General features: G+C 38.6%; 2 long non-coding RNA genes across 2 annotated transcripts; both read left to right on the top strand.

Annotated features, from left to right (window-relative positions):
- The first annotated feature begins 819 nt into the window (after positions 1–819).
- Positions 820–1669, top strand: LOC130070851 (uncharacterized). The gene is made up of 2 exons (XR_008803935.1): positions 820–990; positions 1573–1669. It is a non-coding gene; the product is annotated as an uncharacterized LOC130070851 (long non-coding RNA).
- Positions 1670–6468: 4799 nt separating this feature from the next.
- On the top strand, positions 6469–6912 carry LOC130070852 (uncharacterized). Its single transcript, XR_008803936.1, has 2 exons — positions 6469–6611; positions 6699–6912. It is a non-coding gene; the product is annotated as an uncharacterized LOC130070852 (long non-coding RNA).
- Positions 6913–14939: the final 8027 nt, after the last annotated feature.

Here is a 14939-nt window from a genome sequence, read left to right as displayed (position 1 = left end):
CCCGCCTCTGCGCCTCGCCCTGCCGGCCCCGCCTCTGCGCCTCGCCCTGCCTGCGCCCTTCAAGCTCCGGGAGGGCTTTCCTGAACCCGTGGATTTCCCCAAGTATTTTTTGGGGGGGGGCCAAGGGTCCGGTGAGGAGACCATAAGGGCCTCTCCACCATGGCCACCCGAGGAGGCTTCACCTCCATGGCCGCCATCTCGTCCTGCTCCGCCCTGGCCTTCGCCTCGTCCGGCTCCGCCCTGGCCCTGGCCTTCGCCTCGTCCGGCTCCGCCCTGGCCTTCGCCTCGTCCGGCTCCGCCCTGGCCACCGGCCCAGTCTGGTCCGCCCACGCTCTGCGGCCCAGGCCCGCCTTGCCTAGGTCCTGGTCCCGTTCCCCTGCACGGGCCTGGCCCTCCATCCCTCCCCCAAGACCGCCTGTGCTTCACCGCCCTCCTGAACTTTTTTGGGGTTTTTTTTTGTTTGGGCGTCAGGAGCCGCCCTTAAGGGGGGGGTTATGTCATAATGTCATGTTTAGTGGTTCCCTGTCTTGTCATTAGTTTTTCCAGGTGTTCTGATTTTCCCACGCCCCCTTGTTATCCTGTTAGCTCGTTTGTTCTTGATTATTTAAGCCCTGTGTTTCTGCCCTGTCTTTGTGAGTTGTTATATATGTTTCAGGATTAACGTGAGTGTTGGTCGTTCTTGTTCCACGTTCTGAGTCTCTGTTTGAGTTCTAGTTTGTTTAAATAAAGCGTGTAAACTGCGTTTGGATCCAGCCTCCTATCTTCCTTCACCGCACCTCGTTACAGATAGATAGATTGGTTAGAAAGAAAGAAAGATTAGTTAGAAAAAAAGAAAGATAGATTAGTTAGAAAGAAAGATAGATAGATTTGTTAGAATGAAAGAAAGATAGATTAGTTAGAAAGAAAGATAGATAGATTAGTTAGAAAGAAAGAACGATAGATTAGTTAGAAAGAAAGATGGATAGATTAGTTAGAAAGAAAGATAGATTAGTAAGAAAGAAAGAAAGATTAGTTAGAAAGAAAGATAGATTAGTTAGAAAGAAAGAAAGATAAGTTAGAAAGAAAGATAGATTAGTTAGAAAGAAAGAAAGATTAGTTAGAAAGAAAGATAGATTAGTTAGAAAGAAAGATAGATTAGTTAGAAAGAAAGATAGATTAGTTAGAAAGAAAGAGATTAGTTAGAAATAAAAAAGAAAGATAAGTTAGAAAGAAAGATAGATTAGTTAGAAAGAAAGAAAGAAAGATTAGTTAGAAAGAAAGAAAGATTAGTTAGAAAGAAAGATAGATTAGTTAGAAAGTTAGAAAGAAAGATAGATTAGTTAGAAGAAAGAAAGATTAGTTAGAAAGAAAGATAGATTAGTTACAAAGAAAGAAAGATTAGTTAGAAAGAAAGATAGATTAGTTAGAAAGAAAGAAAGATTAGTTAGAAAGAAAGATAGATTAGTTAGAAAGTTAGAAAGAAAGATAGATTAGTTAGAAGAAAGAAAGATTAGTTAGAAAGAAAGATAGATTAGTTAGAAAGAAAGATAGATTAGTTAGAAAGAAAGAAAGGTTAGTTAGAAAGAAAGATAGATTAGTTAGAAAGAAAGATAGATAGATTAGTTAGAAAGAAAGAACGATAGATTAGTTAGAAAGAAAGATGGATAGATTAGTTAGAAAAAAAGATAGATTAGTAAGAAAGAAAGAAAGATTAGTTAGAAAGAAAGATAGATTAGTTAGAAAGAAAGAAAGATAAGTTAGAAAGAAAGATAGATTAGTTAGAAAGAAAGAAAGATTAGTTAGAAAGAAAGATAGATTAGTTAGAAAGAAAGATAGATTAGTTAGAAAGAAAGATAGATTAGTTAGAAAGAAAGAGATTAGTTAGAAATAAAAAAGAAAGATAAGTTAGAAAGAAAGATAGATTAGTTAGAAAGAAAGAAAGAAAGATTAGTTAGAAAGAAAGAAAGATTAGTTAGAAAGAAAGATAGATTAGTTAGAAAGTTAGAAAGAAAGATAGATTAGTTAGAAGAAAGAAAGATTAGTTAGAAAGAAAGATAGATTAGTTACAAAGAAAGAAAGATTAGTTAGAAAGAAAGATAGATTAGTTAGAAAGAAAGAAAGATTAGTTAAAAAGAAAGATAGATTAGTTAGAAAGTTAGAAAGAAAGATAGATTAGTTAGAAGAAAGAAAGATTAGTTAGAAAGAAAGATAGATTAGTTAGAAAGAAAGATAGATTAGTTAGAAAGAAAGAAAGGTTAGTTAGAAAGAAAGATAGATTAGTTAGAAAGAAAGAAAGATTAGTTAGAAGAAAGAAAGATTAGTTAGAAAGAAAGAAAGATTAGTTAGAAAGAATGAAAGATTAGTTAGAAGAAAGAAAGATTAGTTAGAAAGAAAGAAAGATTAGTTAGAAAGAATGAAAGATTAGTTAGAAAGAATGAAAGATTAGTTAAAAAGAGAGATAGATAGATAGATAGATAGATAGATAGATAGATAGATAGATAGATAGATAGATAGATAGATAGATAGATAGATAGTGTTACGCACCCTTAGACAAAAGGTCTTTAAAGGGGCAACATTGAGGTCGTGACCAGAAGATGGTGTATTTAAGGTGGCAAGAGACGACACAACAAAGTATTATGAAAGAAAATAAAGTACGGTTTATTGTACTTGAAGTGTAAATGCAAAAGATGGACAATAATAATAATGATGATAAATATATTTGTGGACACCAAGAAAATAAACAAAATATAAACAGATTGAGAGTTCAAAAAAATAAACAACCCAAGAGAATAAGGACATAAATAGTGACGCCAAATAAAAGAAAGAAACAAAACAAACTCCGACTATCTAGTCCCAACCTCTTACTAACTAATAACAAAAAGAAAAGAAAAGACAGTAATCTTCAGCGCCTAAGCGCCCTCTCTAGCTGTTCTAACTAATAACAAAACATCCATGGGTGGCGTTCACTTCCCTACCTGGGGTTTGTATACATCGAGTTTGCTAAGTGTTGCTTTGTGTACGTCACGTGACATATTACCTGTCCGAATTTCTCTTGGTAACCTCAAAACACGCCATCATGGCAGAACACATTACTCTTAGCAATCTCAGAACACGCCGTCATGGCAAAACACATTACACTTGGTAATCTCAAAACACGCCGTCATGGCAGAACACATTACACTTGGTAATCTCAAAACACGCCGTCATGGCAAAACACATTACACTTGGTAATCTCAAAACACGCCGTCATGGCAGAAAGAAAAAACAACAGGACAATATCTGTAACGGAAAATAAACACAAAGGCGGCAAGCAAAGCGACAGAAAAGAAAGCAAGCCGACATGCGTTCCTCTCCCGCTTCCCTTTAAACTCGAGTGTTGAACTTGATAGGCGGCGGGAAGGAGATGACGTCACGATGTAATGATGATTGACATCTCTCCCAGCCAACAGCAGATGAGTGAGGACGCACACCTAAGAAGGTGATAGCAGAGAAAGAGAAACCAAAAGAAAACACATACGCGGAACCACAGGGACGTAACACTCCCACCCTTAAGAGCAAACCTGTTTGTGAAAAACAAGTTAAAACAGACAATATTTTTACACTCTCGAAAGAGCGTCAGCCAAAACATTATCAACACCCTTTTTGTGCTTGATCTCCAAATTATAATTCTGGAGTACTAGAGCCCAGCGCATCAAACGCTGGTTTTGATTGTACATCCTGGATAAAAACACTAGAGGGTTATGATCGGTGAAGACTGTGATAGGAAGACTACTGGAACCGAGGTAAACTTCGAAATGCTGGAGAGCAAGCAAGAGAGCAAGTGCTTCTTTTTCAATGGTAGAATAGTTAAGCTGATGTTTATTAAACTTACGGGAATAATAACTCACAGGATGATCTATACCATGGGTATCCTCCTGAAGAAGAACAGCTCCTGCTCCAACAGCACTGGCATCGACCTCAAGCTTGAAAGTATGCGTACAATCAGGTGCAACGAGAACAGGTGCATTACATAAAAGCATTTTGACACAATCAAAAGCATTCTGACACTCCACAGACCATTTAAAAAGTTTAGATGGACTAAGCAACGAGGTGAGAGGAGTAACAACGGTTGAGAAGTTTTTACAGAAACTGCGGTAATAACCAGCCATACCTAGAAATCTTCGCAACTGTCGTCGAGTGGTAGGGACTGGAAAATCTGCAATAGCGGTAACCTTAGCCTCCACTGGTCGTACCTGGCCTTGTCCAACCTCTTTACCCAGATAAGTGACAGTCGCTCGACCAAACTCACACTTTGCCAAGTTGAGAGTTAAGTTAGCTGCACGTAGACGTTCGAACACAGTTCTCAACAAGCACACATGTTCCTTCCAAGTCACTGAATATAAAACTAAATCATCAAGATACGCATTGCAATTCGGTACATCAGCTAAGACGATATTTACAAGACGCTGAAAGGTGGCTGGAGCGTTTCTGAGTCCGAAAGCCATCGCTGTGTATTGGAGGAACTTGTCTGGTGTTACAAATGCTGAGATATCTGACGCTTGTGGAGTAAGTGGTACCTGCCAGTACCCTTTCAGCATATCCAGCTTTGTAACAAAGCGAGCAGACCCAAGATTATCAATACAGTCTTCCATTCGCGGTAACGGATAACTGTCTGGCACCGTTACGGCGTTCACTTTACGGAAATCCGTACAAAATCTATACGTGCCGTCAGGTTTAGGAACGAGAAGACACGGAGAACTCCAGGGACTGCAACTAGGCCTGGCTAAATTATTCTCAAGCAGATAATTCACTTCTTGACGCATAACAGATTTCTTGACTGCATTTATGCGATAAGCATGTTGCTTAATAGGACGAGCATCATTTACAACAATATCATGTTGTAAAACATTTGTTTGTTTAGGAACATCACTAAACAGACAGTTAAAATCAGATATTATTTTAACAATGTCAGTTCTCTGGTCAGGAGTTAAATGATTCAGATACGAGTGAAGATCTTTTAAAATCTCGGAATTAGCTAACCTTGCACACTGCTGAGGAGCATTGCGAAGCACGACCCCATCCTCGTCAGCCCCCGAGATATCAACAGGTTTTAACAGATCCACGGCTAATGCGACAGATGAGACAGCGGGCCCTGCAGTCTCCTCTGAAGTTTTCACCTCAGGCATCTCCCTGTCATGGTAAGCTTTTAGCATGTTTATGTGACAAACTCGGGTTTGACGTTTTCTGTCAGGTGTGTAAAGCACATAGTCAGTTTCACTCATTTTCTGTTTCACCACATAAGGACCAAAGAAACGGGCGGACAAAGATGATCCTGGAACAGGTAAAAGCACCAACACTTTATCACCGGCTGAAAACGAACGCGCAACTGCTCTCTGATCATACTTGCGCTTCATGCTTTTCTGAGCATTTCCTAGAGATTCTTTAGCTAGTGACCAAGCAGTATGCAAACGATCTCGAAACTTACTCACATAATCCAGTACATTCGTGTGAGGACTTGAAACAGTGGTCAAAATGTGTTCTTTAAAAACTTTCAAAGGTCCTCTCATCTGATGTCCGAATACAAGTTCGGCTGGACTGAAACCAAGAGATTCTTGTACAGTCTCTCTTACCGCGAATAATACTAAGGGAACCCCCTCATCCCAGTCTTTAGCAGTGTCCATGCAGTACTTCTTAAGCATCGACTTAAGTGTCTGGTGAAAGCGTTCAAGTGCGCCCTGGCTTTGTGGATGGTACGCACTTGAAACTCGGTGAGAAATTTCTAAAGACTCCAGCACTTGTTTAAAAAGTCTTGATAAAAAATTTGTGCCCTGATCGCTTTGTACTATTTTCGGAAGACCGAAAGTGGAAAAGAACTTCACTAATGCTTTGACAATAACGGGTGCGGTGATTTTTCTCAGTGGAATTGCCTCTGGAAACCTAGTAGACATGCACATTATGGTAAACAAAAACTGGTTACCCGATTTTGTTTTAGGCAACGGCCCAACACAGTCTATGAGCACATGCTCGAACGGCTCCCCGATTGCTGGTATGGGAAACAGTGGAGCAGGACGAATCACCTGGTTCGGCTTCCCAACAGTTTGACATGTGTGACAAGTACGACAGTACTGAGCAACATCCTTCTTCAAGCCTGGCCAAAAGAAGTGCTGTAAAATCCTATCATACGTTTTCGTAATTCCTAAGTGACCGGCAAGCTGATGATCATGCGCTAAACATAACACATGCTGACGATAAGGAGAAGGAATGACCACCTGATACACAACATTCCAATCTGAATCGTTTGTGCTAGAACACCACTTTCTCATCAATAACTCATTCTCAAGAAAATAAGCAACTTTCTGATTTTTAGCTACCTCAAGAGAGACAGCAGAATTAAAAGCAGTAATGAGAGATTTATCTTCTTTCTGTGCAGAAATAATTTTCTCTCGTGACACGGACATTTTCAATTCTGGTGCGTCAGACACATTTTCTCTCATTTTCTCTGACTGTGATTTATCTATTTTTGATGACGTAACAGTGCACAATGATTCGTCACCAGCAAGAAGAGGGATAAAAACAGAGTCAGACAAATCCACCATATCACCCACTTTACGCGACTGAGCGCGAGTGACAGCGCATGCGGGAAAAACTTCAGGGTAAGTATGTGACACATCATCTGATTGACTACACACATCTGGTTTTGCAACAACTTCTAACACAGGCAAGATTTTTCCTCCAGCTAGATCATTTCCAAGGATAAAATCAACGCCCTGAACAGGAAGAGAAGGACGTACCGCCACTCTTACAAATCCCGTACATAACTCACTCTGTAAATGTATACGATGTAATGGCACAGTTATACAACTCATGTCAATGCCCTGAACTATCACACTTGAGCCACAGAAAGTGTCCTCAGACAATGGTAATCTATCTGCCACAATAAAAGATTGCATTGCACCGGTGTCTCTGAGCATTCTTATTTCTTTCTGGTCGTCACGATTTCCGTTTAAAGAAATTAACCCTTTCAAGATAAAAGGTTGATAACTGTCATCAATTTTCCTCACATTAGGCACACTAACAGTCGGCTTAACAGTTTTCACAAACCCTACGCTTTTAGGCTGCTGCTTGCGTTTTAACGTCAAACAATCTGCGATCACATGTCCTTGTTTGTGACAATAAAAACATTCTCGATCCTCTCTATCACGAGGTGGACTGTTTTTAGAACGAAACGTTTGGGTTTGCACAGGAGCAGGCTGTGACCTCTCTGAACGTGCAAGTGAAAAAACATTTTTGTGGGTTAAAACAAATTCATCCGCTAACACGGCTGCGTGAGACAACGAAGTTACCTTCTGTTCATTTAGATAGACCACAACACGATCAGGCAAACACCCTTTGAACTCTTCGAGCAGTACAAGTTCTCTTAACTCATTAAAGTCACTCACTTTGCTAGCTGTGCACCACTTGTCAAATAAAATTCCTTTGTCTCTTGCAAATTCCACGAATGTCTGTGCCGAATTTTTTTTATGCCCTCGAAACTTCTGCCGATAAGCCTCTGGGACTAACTCATAAGCACGAAGTATCGAAGCTTTCATAAAGTCATATTTTAAACTTTCTTCTAGAGATAAAGTAGAACAAACCTCTTGAGCTTTTCCAATCAATTTACACTGTAATAACAGAGACCAGACGTCTTTAGGCCAATGAAGAGAAGTAGCTATGCGTTCAAATGCAGTGAAATAAGAATCCACCTCTGATTCTCTGAACTGAGGAACTAAGACAATGTGCTTACTTATGTCAAATCTTACCTGGGATGAATCAGACCGCGGAGGAACATCAGAGACCGGACCTGGATTCAACTGCGCAGCCGAACTGGCAGTGATCTGCATCGCGTCCAGATCGAGCTGTCGCAGCTTTACCTGAGTCTCAGCCTCAATTTCAAGCCTGCGTACTTCCAAACGCAGATTTATCTCAGCTTGACGTGCCTCGGCTTTCTCCTGCGCCTCATATTGTAAACGGGCTAAGCGGACTTTCAGTCGCGCGCCGTCTCTCGAATCAACAGAACTGGGAGAGAATGGATCAAACGGTGGCAAGCCGGCCTTAGCCTCGGCTCTCACCTCCGCCTCAGCATCAGCTCTACCGCTCCGCTTATCCTCATCATCCACAAAACTGCGATGTGCCACTGCAACGTCACTCACACCAACACCTCCGCTAGCCTCCTCATCACCCACGGCATTTGACATAGGAAGAACATTGATCTCTTTTAAACGTTGTATCAACTTACTTTTTATCTCACTCTTAAGAGCTTGTCTACTCACAACAACCTGATAGTGATCAGCTATCAGCACTAAATCTTGCTTCTTACATGAACTAATCTGTTCAAAAGACGGGTTGGCAATGAACTTCTGCAAGCTAAACATTTCCATGATGCACAACCAGCAAACGAGTACAAAAATACTACTCTGCATGAATATGCCGCCAAACTAACGTAACGTCACTCACCACTAGCATACACACATACAACTGATCACAACTAAATTAACTTGGGATTAAAGATCCCGGACGAGCCCCCATTAAATGTTACGCACCCTTAGACAAAAGGTCTTTAAAGGGGCAACATTGAGGTCGTGACCAGAAGATGGTGTATTTAAGGTGGCAAGAGACGACACAACAAAGTATTATGAAAGAAAATAAAGTACGGTTTATTGTACTTGAAGTGTAAATGCAAAAGATGGACAATAATAATAATGATGATAAATATATTTGTGGACACCAAGAAAATAAACAAAATATAAACAGATTGAGAGTTCAAAAAAATAAACAACCCAAGAGAATAAGGACATAAATAGTGACGCCAAATAAAAGAAAGAAACAAAACAAACTCCGACTATCTAGTCCCAACCTCTTACTAACTAATAACAAAAAGAAAAGAAAAGACAGTAATCTTCAGCGCCTAAGCGCCCTCTCTAGCTGTTCTAACTAATAACAAAACATCCATGGGTGGCGTTCACTTCCCTACCTGGGGTTTGTATACATCGAGTTTGCTAAGTGTTGCTTTGTGTACGTCACGTGACATATTACCTGTCCGAATTTCTCTTGGTAACCTCAAAACACGCCATCATGGCAGAACACATTACTCTTAGCAATCTCAGAACACGCCGTCATGGCAAAACACATTACACTTGGTAATCTCAAAACACGCCGTCATGGCAGAACACATTACACTTGGTAATCTCAAAACACGCCGTCATGGCAAAACACATTACACTTGGTAATCTCAAAACACGCCGTCATGGCAGAAAGAAAAAACAACAGGACAATATCTGTAACGGAAAATAAACACAAAGGCGGCAAGCAAAGCGACAGAAAAGAAAGCAAGCCGACATGCGTTCCTCTCCCGCTTCCCTTTAAACTCGAGTGTTGAACTTGATAGGCGGCGGGAAGGAGATGACGTCACGATGTAATGATGATTGACATCTCTCCCAGCCAACAGCAGATGAGTGAGGACGCACACCTAAGAAGGTGATAGCAGAGAAAGAGAAACCAAAAGAAAACACATACGCGGAACCACAGGGACGTAACAATAGATAGAATAGATAGATAGATAGATAGATAGATAGATAAGTTCATTAGTACATATAGAATGGCAGTTTGGCAGTTTGATTGAGTCTAGGGCTTCAAGGTGTTTAGATTTGAATTTTTGAATTTTTGGCAGTTGGTCAGTTTGAAAATCTGAACATTCCGCAATGTTAAGTCAATGGGACTTTTTTCCGACTTTGATCGTCATTTTTAGGAAAACCGTAAGTCCGATCAGTTAGAAAAGATATAGCAACTCGAGTCAGAACAGTTTGAGTGTCCGTGCCGAGTTTGGAGTATGTGGAGTTAAAGCTCTAGGAGGAGTTAGATATAGAAATTTTTAGTCTCAGAAAAAGAATAATAACTAGAATGTACATTTCCAGAAGAAAATGTGAAGTGGTGCTTGCAGTGGCAAAACTCGCCGCTCGGTTGCTAGCGTGCGGTTAGCTAGTTTTTACCAAGATGCTAGCATGATTAGCAGTTTGCTTACATCATGCTAGCATGATTAACATGTTGTTAGCATTATGCTAGCATTATTAGCATGTTCCTAGCATGATTAGCATGTTGCTAGCATGATGTTACCATGATTAGCATTTTGCTAGCATGTTGCTAGCATGATGCTAGCATGATTAGCATGTTTATAGCATGTTGCTAGCATGATTAGCATGTTGCTAGCATGATGATTAGCATGTTGCTAGCATGATGCTAGCATGATTAGCATTTTGCTAGCATGTTGCTAGCATGATTAGCATGTTGCTAGCATGATGCTAGCATGATTAGCATGTTGTTAGCATCATGCTAGCATGATTAGCATGTTGTTAGCATCATGCTACCAACATACTAGCATGATCAGCATGTTGTTAGCATTATGCTAACATGATTAGCATGTTTACTAGCATGATGTTAGCATGATTAGCATTTTGCTAGCATGATGATTAGCATGTTGGTAGCATGATTAGCATGATGCTAGCATGATTAGCATTTTGCTAGCATGTTGCTAGCATGATTAGCATGTTGTTAGCATCATGCTAGCATGATTAGCATGTTGTTAGCATCATGCTAGCATGATTAGCATGTTGTTAGCATCATGCTACCAACATGCTAGCATGATTAGCATGTTGCTAGCATGATGCTAGCAAAAATAAGCATGTTGCAAACATGTTTTAGGTAGATGCTAGCATGATTAGCATATTGCTAGCATGATGCTAGCATGTTGCTAGCATGATGCTAGCATGTTGCTAGCATGATGCTAGCATGGTTGCTAAGGTGTTACTAGGTGGTTGCTAGGGTATTATGGGTGGTTGCTAGGGCGTTGCTAGGCGGTTGCTAGGGTTTTTGGCTGGTTGCTATGGTGTTGCTAGGCGGTTGCTAGGGTGTTCTTGGTGGTTGCTAGGGTGTTGCTAGGCGGTTGCTAGGGTGTTCTGAGTGGTTGCTAGGGTGTTGCTAGGCGGTTGCTAGGGTATTCTGGGTGGTTGCTAGGGTGTTGATAGGGTGTTCTGGGTGGTTGCTAGGGTGTTGCTAGGCGGTTGCTAGGGTGTTCTGAGTGGTTGCTATGGTGTTGCTAGGGTATTCTGGGTGGTTGCTAGGGTGTTGTTAGGTGGTTGCTAGGGTATTCTGGGTGGTTGCTATGGTGTTGCTAGGCGGTTGCTAGGGTGTTTTGGGTGGTTGCTAGGGTGTTTTAGGTGGTTGCTATGGTATTCTGGATGGTTGCTATGGTGTTACTAGGTGGTTGGTAGTGTTCACATTTGGTTACTATAGAGTTTTTATAATGTTCATGGCATGATTTAGCACTTAGCTAATCAATATTAGCATGTAGCTATTCACAGCTAGCATGTTTAGCATGTTGAAAGTCCTGTGTGCTAGCATGAGTCAAAAGACCCAACCCCCATCTCTATACGATGTTCTGATGCAGAGATGTAGGTCTTGCAAAATGGTTGCTAGGGTACTCTGTTTGGTTGCTAGGGAGTGGCTTGGCAGCTGCCAATGATGAAACTCCAAAGGCTGCTTGTCAGTATGAATGATATAAACCAACCCCCATCTCTATACGATGTTCTGATATAGAGATGTAGGTCTTGCAAAATGGTTGCTAGGGTACTCTGTTTGGTTGCTAGGGAGTGGCTTGGCAGCTGCCAATCATGAAACTCCAAAGGCTGCTTGTCAGTATGAATGATATAAACCAACTCCCATGCCTCTGTGACATTCAGAATGGACGATATTCCTCTTTGGATTTTTGTTGCTAAGGTGCTCGACAATGGTTGCTAGGGCGTGGCCAGTAAGTGTTGAGGTGATTCAGGATTGGCTGTTTGCTGCCCCGAGTCAAACGAGCCCACCCTCATGTTTCTATGACAATTCAGTCCAGAGATATCCCTTCGATCTCTTTCAATGGAAGTCTATGGGAGTTGTTGCTAAGGTGCTCTAAATGGTTGCTAGGGCGTGGCTTGATAGCTTCACAATGATCCTGAGAGACTGATTGGTTGTCTGAGTAAAATGAGCCCGCCCTCTTGTCTCTATGACACTGTGATCCAGAGTTATGTTCAATACAAAAGCGGTTTCTATGGTGTAGGACGGCCCATTTCATGGGCCGTCCTACACCATAGTAAGTCAATGGGGCAACTTTGGGCCCCTCCTGCCCCTCAGGGGTGCAACTTTTACCCCATTGTGTGGTATGTTCTTACAGAGCCTGTCAGCCTCTTCAAATGTGGCAAATTTCACGTTTCTGCGACATCCTCGTTCCGAGCTACGGCTCGTCAAAGTTTGACGCAATGTTAAGTCTATGGGATTTTTTTGGGCCGTTTTTCGCCCCTGGGGCGAACATCGTACCCCCGATCTCTTAGAAAAGTCATAGCACACCATTCCCGAACAGGCCGCACGTTTTGACACCTCATTCATGGGTCTGTGACAAAAACTGCGGGAGGAGTAGCGCGTCAAAAAGTGGCCAGAAGAAGAATAAGAAGAAGAAGAAGAAGAAGAATAACTAGAAAAAAAGTTTGATGAGACAAACTTTAAGTTGGCTTGAGAAAGCCAGACCAGAGAGTTTGAAGGAGTTTAAAGTAGTTTGAAGTCAGATAAATGGATTAGTTAGAAAAGAAAAGAAAGATTAGTTAGTTAGACAGGAAGATTGGTTTCACTAAAAGAAAGATTATTTAGAAAGAAAGATTAGTTAGAAAGAAAGAAAGATTAGTTAGAAAGAAAGAAATATTAGTTAGAAAGAAAGATAGAGATTAGTTAGAAAGAAAGAAAGATTAGTTAGAAAGAAAGAAAGATTAGTTAGAAAGAAAGATTAGTTAGAAAGAAAGAAATATTAGTTAGAAAGAAAGATTAGTTAGAAAGAAAGATAGAGATTAGTTAGAAAGATAGATAGAATAGTTAGAAAGATATATTAGTTAGAAAGAAAGATAGATAGATTGGTTAGAAAGAAAGAAAGATTAGTTAGAAAGAAATAAAGATAGATTAGTCAGAAAGAAAAAAGATAGATTAGTTAGAAAGAAAGATAGATAGATAGATAGATTAGTTAGAAAGAAAGATAGATAGATAGATTAGTTAGAAAGAAAGATAGATTGATTAGTTAGAAAGAAAGATAGATTGATTAGTTAGAAAGAAAGAAAGATAGATTAGTTAGAATGAAAGAAAGAGATTAGTTAGAAAGAAAGAAAGAAAGAAAGGATGATAGATTTGTTAGTTAGAAAGAAAGAGATTAGTTAGAAAGAAAGGAGGGTAGATTTGTTAGTTAGAAAGAAAGATAGATTAGTCAGAAAGAAAGAAAGATAGATTAGTTAGAAAGAAAGATAGATAGATTAGTTAGAAAGAAAGAAAGATAGATTAGTTAGAATGAAAGAAAGAGATTAGTTAGAAAGAAAGAAAGAAAGAAAGGAGGATAGATTTGTTAGTTAGAAAGAAAGAGATTAGTTAGAAAGAAAGAAAGGAGGATAGATTTGTTAGTTAGAAAGAAATAGATTAGTCAGAAAGAAAGAAAGATAGATTAGTTAGAAATAAATAAAGATAGATTAGTTAGAAATAAATAAAGATAGATTAGTTAGAAAGAAAGAAAGAAAGAAAGAAAGAAAGAAAGAAAGATAGATTAGTTAGAAAGAAAGAAAGAAAGATTAGTCAGAAAAAGAAAGATAGATTAGTTAGAAAGAAAAATAGATTGATTAGTTAGAAAGAAAAAAGATAGATTAGTTAGAAAGAAAGAAAGAAGAAAGATTAGAAAGAAAGAAAGAAAGAAGAAAGAAAGAAAGAAAGAAAGAAGATTAGTTAGAAAGAAAGAAAGAAAGATTAGTTAGAAAGAAAGAAAGAAAGAAAGAAAGATTAGTTAGAAAGAAAGAAAGAAAGAAAGAAAGAAGAAAGAAAGAAAGAAAGAAAGAAAGAAAGAAAGAAAGAAAGAAAGAAAGAAAGAAAGAAAGAAAGAAAGAAGGATGGATTAGTTAGAAAGAAAGATAGATTAGAAAGAAAGAAAGAAAGAAAGAAAGAAAGAAAGAAAGAAAGAAAGAAAGAAAGAAAGAAAGAAAGAAAGAAGAAATATTAGTTAGAAAGAAAGAAAGAAAGAAAGAAAGAAAGAAAGAAAGAAAGAAGAAAGATTAGTTAGAAAGAAAGAAAGAAAGAAAGAAAGAAAGAAAGAAAGTAAGTAAGAAAGAAAGAAAGAAAGAAAGAAGAAAGATTAGTTAGAAAGAGAGAAAGAAAGAAAGAAAGAAAGAAAGAAAGAAAGAAAGATTAGTTAGAAAGAAAGAAAGAAGAAAGAAAGAAAGAAAGAAAGAAAGAAAGAAAGAAAGAAAGAAAGAAAGAAAGAAAGAAAGAAAGAAAGAAAGAAGAAAGATTAGTTAGAAAGAAAGAAAGAAAGAAGAAAGAAAGAAAGAAAGAAAGAAAGAAGAAAGATTAGTTAGACAGAAAGAAAGAAAGAAAGAAAGAAAGAAAGAAAGAAAGAAAGAAAGAAAGAAAGAAAGAAGAAAGATTAGTTAGAAAGAAAGAAAGAAAGAAAGAAAGAAAGAAGAAAGATTAGTTAGACAGAAAGAAAAAAAGAAAGAAAAAAAGAAAGAAAGAAAGAAGAAAGATTAGTTAGAAAGAAAGAAAGAAAGAAGAAAGAAAGAAAGAAAGAAAGAAGAAAGATTAGTTAGAAAGAAAGAAAGAAAGAAAGAAAGAAAGAAAGAAAGAAAGAAAGAAAGAAAGAAGAAAGATTAGTTAGAAAGAAAGAAGAAAGATTAGTTAGAAAGAAAGAAAGAAGAAAGATTAGTTAGAAAGAAAGAAAGAAGAAAGATTAGTTAGAAAGAAAGAAAGAAAGAAAGAAAGAAAGAAAGAAGAAAGATTAGTTAGAAAGAAAGAAAGAAAGAAGAAAGATTAGTAAGAAAGAAAGAAAGAAAGAAAGAAGAAAGATTAGTTAGAAAGAAAGAAAGAAAGAAAGAAGAAAGATTAGTTAGACA

Source organism: Rhinichthys klamathensis, unplaced genomic scaffold (genome assembly GCF_029890125.1).
Source record: "Rhinichthys klamathensis goyatoka isolate OS25496 unplaced genomic scaffold, OSU_Roscu_1.1 h1tg000421l_1, whole genome shotgun sequence".
In the NCBI taxonomy this organism is placed as follows: domain Eukaryota; kingdom Metazoa; phylum Chordata; class Actinopteri; order Cypriniformes; family Leuciscidae; genus Rhinichthys; species Rhinichthys klamathensis.
Note: the sequence above shows the minus strand (reverse complement) of the source record. Positions and strands in the feature narration are given on the sequence as shown.